The following is a 6,000-nucleotide window of genomic DNA, read 5'->3' as shown; positions in this document are numbered from 1 at the left end:
TTTATTATTAGTAATGTTCTTCCGACGTCTGATTTCTTTTTAAAAAATGCGTTTCTAAAGTGCATAAACTTTTGGGATTGACTGTGTAGCCAATACATCCTTAAATGCTGACTGTTCACAGTAGAATCGGTAAGAGACTAAATTGTGCGTACAACTCTCTCAAATTGAAAAGGGTTCGACTTTTATTCAGGATTCTAACTATTCCCATTACGTTCGTATAATTTTTTACGCCAATCTAATGACACATTCAGAAAACGGTACTTGGATTTACCATCGATTGATATTGATTCGGAAACTAGGAAGTGTAATAACTACGCAAGGTTGATCTTGTTAGATAACTGTAATGAATGCCTCGCCTAGAATTTATTATTCAGCAGTGAGGAATAGCGGTACGGAGAAAGGTTAATACATTTCATAATGCCAAACGATCGATACCATTTAATACGTTTACTGCCCTCGATTCAGTATGAACTTATGCCATATCCTTTTATCAATGAATATTAATTGCCATCTCTTGTTGCCTCGTTTACATTTCATCAAACTCGGCAAAAGTCCTCGCGAACATACCTCTCGCAAGTATTTTATCAATCTTCATAAAGTGCGTTTATACGCGTCTCTTAAAGTATAAGATAATAATCGAATGTAGCAGGCATCTCAGCTTAAGCGCTAATGGGTTAGACCGATAATTCTGCAGAAAGGATACGCGTACATAATAAAGTTTCTTGTCATCGCGCAGGACGGACAGTCAGTCATGCTCCTAGCTAAAAATGTAAGCTCGGTCGGGCTGGCCTTCTCGTTTCGTGGCCGTGAGATAAAAACGACATACATTCGCGGCGCAAATGAATATGTAATCACGGTTGAACAGGTGCAACGGGTGTCATTCAATGTCCACGCATGTGTATCTGCATTCCGGTGATACCCGGCTAAAAACCAGTTGCGCGTGGCCATTCTGTCAGCAATTAGCTTCTCCTTTTCTCTTTTCGTTTATCCGCTCGGAATAAGCGCCCATGGACCGATGACATTTTCGATAGGAGCAAGTGTCACCGGAATCGTGACTTTGCAACAAGAGCAATCATAACACTTTCTCCGGGCATCTCTGCTAGCTCCACGGATCCATTTCGCGAGCCGCTTAAAAGGTTCGCGCTCTCAAGTGAGAAAATAATTGATAAGAACACGGTTATGCAATCGGAGGTTTATTAGCTCGTTACGTAGGGACGTGACTAATCGTCAGTGAAAGCGGGCTCGGGATTCCTCCCGGAGGATTTCTGTTTGTTCAAACGTTAATAGCAGTTAGCATTTTCACGTGAAAATCTATCCTGTCGCGGTTTCATCGTGAAAGGTGACGGAGAATAAATTAATAATCGAATGAGTTATTTCGCGAAACTTTCGATTCGAGAAAACGACTTAGCAGTTTCTCTCACGGATCCGCCTTGTATGATTGGTGGGTGATGTCGAAGGACACGGTGCTCGTTTAAAAACCCGGTCGTCGCACCCGGCTGACTCACCCTTCGCGAATTTTCACGCGAAAAGCCATTAAAAAGCGTTTTGGAACGGATGCAGAATGTATCTTGCGTGTCACCGAGAACCATTACAGTCTTGCGCCTTTAATCGATGCTTAATTGCAATCGAATGATATCGGATCGCCTCTTTGTATTCTTCGGCCTTTAGCAAGGCGTTCCTCGCCCTTTCGATCGGCGATTTGACGGCACGTCTGCATAAATTGGCGATCCTTGTAACCAGACATTTCCCTTTTCGCGTGCGACGTGGATATTAGCCATAGCGATCGTGTACTAATATTTAATGATAAGAAAATTATTTATCGACCGATGTAATGGCTTGAAAGCGGGTTCAACGAGTTCAAGTTTAAACCGCGTACTATACTCAGAATCTCAGATTTTAATTGAAATCCGCACCAACGTCAAATCTCAAGATACAATTTCGGTGTTGCGATATCGAGAAAATTGACACCTTCGATCTCTCTTTTTCTTTTTAAATAAAGGTTGCAACAATTTCGCGTTCTCCGCGATTGCGATACCTTTTCGCAAATATTCGTGTGCGTTCCACTTTCACACGGAAACCTTTCATTAGTTTCGCGCTTGATCCCCGAAGTTAATTGGATCCCGAAGAGGCGCATAACTTCTGAGCTGAAGTACAGAGCGTTTCCCCTCTGCTATTTAAAAAATCTGAACCGTACAAGAGTAAACAGTCCTTGTTTCCGCGTTATGCTCATTATCGAGTTTTAGCATTCCTTTTTGGCAGTCTACAGCCTGGCACAACTGGTTTCGCCACTGGCATATCTACGGCTCCAGCCTGATAGACACGACTTTATTCGAGTAAACAAGATCTGGAAAATTTAGATCAGGAAATCGGAATGTATCGATTCAAAAATCACTTCAGGAGGAAATTGATATTTTTCCTTAAGGTTGTATGAGCTGTAAGATTTATGCGAAACGTTTAAAACATATAATAAACAGCTGTGTTCAATATTTGAAGTAATGAACTTTTAGCAGAAATGATATTTACAGGGGAGTAAGGTTTATAAAGTTGTTCGACCTGTTTTTCTCAGTCATAAGGAATTTTTAACGCATAATTTCTAATATTCTAATAGATAGTTTTGGCTTTTTTTTTATTGGACTGTACGTGATTTGTAACTGTCTACATTATCTACATGTCCTATAATTCTTACTTTCGCACACTTTTTATTGTATATCTTAAATAATATCCTCGAAATTGACATTATTTCAACTTTAAAATATTCTTAAATCGTGTATTAAGAACTATAGAAAATTACAAAATTCTATCATAATTCCATTCATATGTTTTTATAAATGAAATAAAAATTCTGTCATTCGAAATAAGAATTCAAGATGTAATAACTATTTTAATATTGCAAAATTTATAAAATTTTTACAGTGTTTTATTAATGTAATATCTAGTAACTGTTAAAATTTCAATGCTTTGTCATTCTTTTTATGTAAAGTTTCATACAACCTCAAACACGATTTCAATTTGCTTTATTAATCATCTTTTCATCAAACTCACATTTTGATATGACAAGTGTCTACAATCATGAGTCGGTGAACGGTCGGTCTCGCGTTAATTGCCGACATGTAGGCTCGACTAAACAAGCGGATCTTAGAATATCAATTACCGGTGTACAATAATCGCTGACGTAACAAGCATTTCGCAGTGATGCAAACCGGGTAATTATAGAGCGTGTAATAGTAGCGCGTTAGTAAGCCATTTTTGGCCTGATTTCCAGATGAGGGGAACGGAATGCTCTCTGACAAAGTGCTCAGTATTTGATTTCTGAAAGCGCAATAACAATATATCTTCGAAATAGTATTAGAAAGTCGTTCACTTATGTATCGATTGAATTCCTGAAAGCACAATAACAATATATCTTCGAAATAGAATTAGAAAGTCGTTTATTTATGCATCGATCGAATTTCTGACGAAATATTCAGTAGTTTTATGCTCCAGCAATAAAATATAATCTTGTCGTTCGATCGTATCGGACATTGATAGATTCTTTTTTTAAATGAATTCAAATGAATCATAATTATTTCGGAGGCTCGTCTCGCGATGCAAATCCGGTAGGACGGCGCGAAAGGAGCGAATGCTAGGTGCAGGTTCGATCCTCGCACCAGTTCGGACGGGTTTAAGGCCGAAGGCGAACCGCTCGACCTACGAAAAGCACGAGCACAACAACGAAAAGTGAAAGGAACGGAGCAGCAGCGCACGAGAGGCGAGGGGAGCTGCGGTAACGCCCGTGGATGCTCCCCGACCTAGCATAACAGCTTCTCCGACGCGTGCACACGCGAAATTCCCCCATCGAACGAGTTTCATTTGGTAAAAATGTTCCCGCATCGGACTTAGCGCGCTCGAAGATCTGCGGCTGACGGTGAGGAGTCGTTTCGAGGAATCCTGAAGAAAACCGTCGCCGACCTTCGGAGGAAGATCCTGGAACGGAGCCTCGTTACCCCAAAGGGTGGCCTTCAATTATATCTGCGAGCCGAAGCATCTTCGACAAAGAGACACGCATGTCGCATCTTTTTTAGAAGAAGCTTATCCTTAGTGAAAAGCTATGGGCTCCAGAACCGTCGATGAAGCCGACCGTGGCCTTGGCCACTGGCTCGCTATGGTTTCCATGAAACCGTGCTGGAATTCCGTTTTACAGACGGATTGTTCGATTTGTCGCGGCCGCCGTAAACGCTTCGGGGCTTCGCGACAAACCGGTCGACTGTTTGATGGAATGACTCTAGTCGCTTTTTTGACACCAGATAATCGATTATATATATCTTGAATCCTGTTGCACTTCGCTTCACTTGTGTGGTCCGCTGATATTTTTAGATGGGATCGATTTAAACTCTTAGCGAGAATGCAATTCGAAGCCTTTGTGTTTGCATCGCGATTCGTCGTGCGTTAACGCATGTAATGAAATTCTCGCCGAATCGCACGCCGTTACACGCGTGAAAAATTACTGGCCCCGGTCGTTTCGTCCTGCCTTCGGCGATTTAACTCCTGGTTAGAATTTCTACCATCAACGATATATTCGTTGCGTTGCTTCGCGATTTGCGTAAGAATATCTCACGATCCTCGTCGTTACAGACCGTGGAATGCTGATGATTTTCCACGAGACAAGGTCTCGTCTGATTCCTGATTCGGTGCCAACATTCGTTCGACAGATTATCGGTTAGAAAATCGTTCTGGGGATTCTAGTAAAAGGAAACGATGCGACGAGGTTCATAGAATAAAATAAAACGGATTTTATCGAGATAAAACGCGAGGTAGTTGGCGATTTGTCCATCAGAAATAAAGTTTTCCAATTGTGTTGGTGATCCAATTACGTTCTAATAAACCGCACTTAACGACGTTGCAACGCGTCCATGGAGCGTCCCTGAATTATACTTGGAACACCGAACTAACCAATCTCGACGGTAATGCTTCCCTGATGACCAATTCGCTTGGCTCACGGCACAGAAAGCCTCGTTCCATCTGTCCGTTGATTTCCTGCCGATTAATGAAGAGCAATTATGCCTCTTCCGTTGAATCGTCTAACCAATGTCTCATCAATAGCGATCTTGAAAAAACCACGTGAACAAGAAGTGACAGAACGTCCACGCGTTTCTTCTTGTTTTTTAGTTATTCCTAAGCATCTGGTAATGTAGATGGTTGAAATATTTTCATGATTTGCACGTAGATCTTGGTCGATGAGAGGGTTCGAACTCGAGGTTGTATAAAAATTTATGAGCAATTATGCTTAATAATTCTTCCTCGGCGAAGGATAGCCTGCGGAGCGATATTGTTTTTAGTTAACGAACCGTTTCCAACGAGTATTGGAAGCAAAGTTAATTAATCTTGCTTTAATCATCGCTTACGAGCATAAGGCGAATATAGTTATCGAAAATGTTTGTCGCGTTACTTAATAGGTAATCGATTTTTCTCTTTTCCTCTTCCTATACCGAAATAGGAAGTCATTAAAGAACTTCGAGATTAATATAATTATCGTAGGTTTTTATTCATTTTAACAATATGAACACAATTTCGAATTCAATTTCAATAGTTGTTTTTCTTCTCACTGCAATGATGAAAGCGTATCGCGGAATCAGTTTTCTGCAATTTTTATCTTTGGAGAGACACGTAAACGGGAATGGAATACGGATGCAAAGCGAGTCCTTTGGAGTGTCGCGAATATGATTGTGCAGCGTACACTAGGCCTCGAAGGCCGCTGCGGTTTCGATAGACGATGATTAGGCGTGTTAGATTGGTACACAAAGAGGCGGCATAATATATAATAAGGAAATGACAGCATACGTCATCCGAAGAGCGAAGCGTGAAAAACCATTGAACAGACACCTGACGTAAACCGGTACGGGAATAGAGCTCTTCCTCCAGATCATTTTTCTTACGCCTACGATGTCATCATTCTATACAATAAGTGAGAACACGGAACTCTTACGAACGACGTATCTACAGAAACATCGAATTTTACGAGCT

General features: G+C 41.0%; 1 protein-coding gene across 1 annotated transcript in view; it reads left to right on the top strand.

Annotated features, from left to right (window-relative positions):
* Nucleotides 1-6,000, top strand: part of nudC (nuclear distribution C, dynein complex regulator) — a 53,665-nt gene that overhangs the window by 24,012 nt on the left and 23,653 nt on the right. The gene's annotated exons all lie outside the window — the stretch shown is intronic.

The sequence above is a fragment of the Ceratina calcarata genome, unplaced genomic scaffold, assembly GCF_001652005.2.
Source record: "Ceratina calcarata isolate Rehan_Ccalc_2016 unplaced genomic scaffold, ASM165200v1 scaffold25, whole genome shotgun sequence".
Lineage (NCBI taxonomy): Eukaryota > Metazoa > Arthropoda > Insecta > Hymenoptera > Apidae > Ceratina > Ceratina calcarata.
This window is presented reverse-complemented; position numbering and strand designations above follow the sequence as displayed.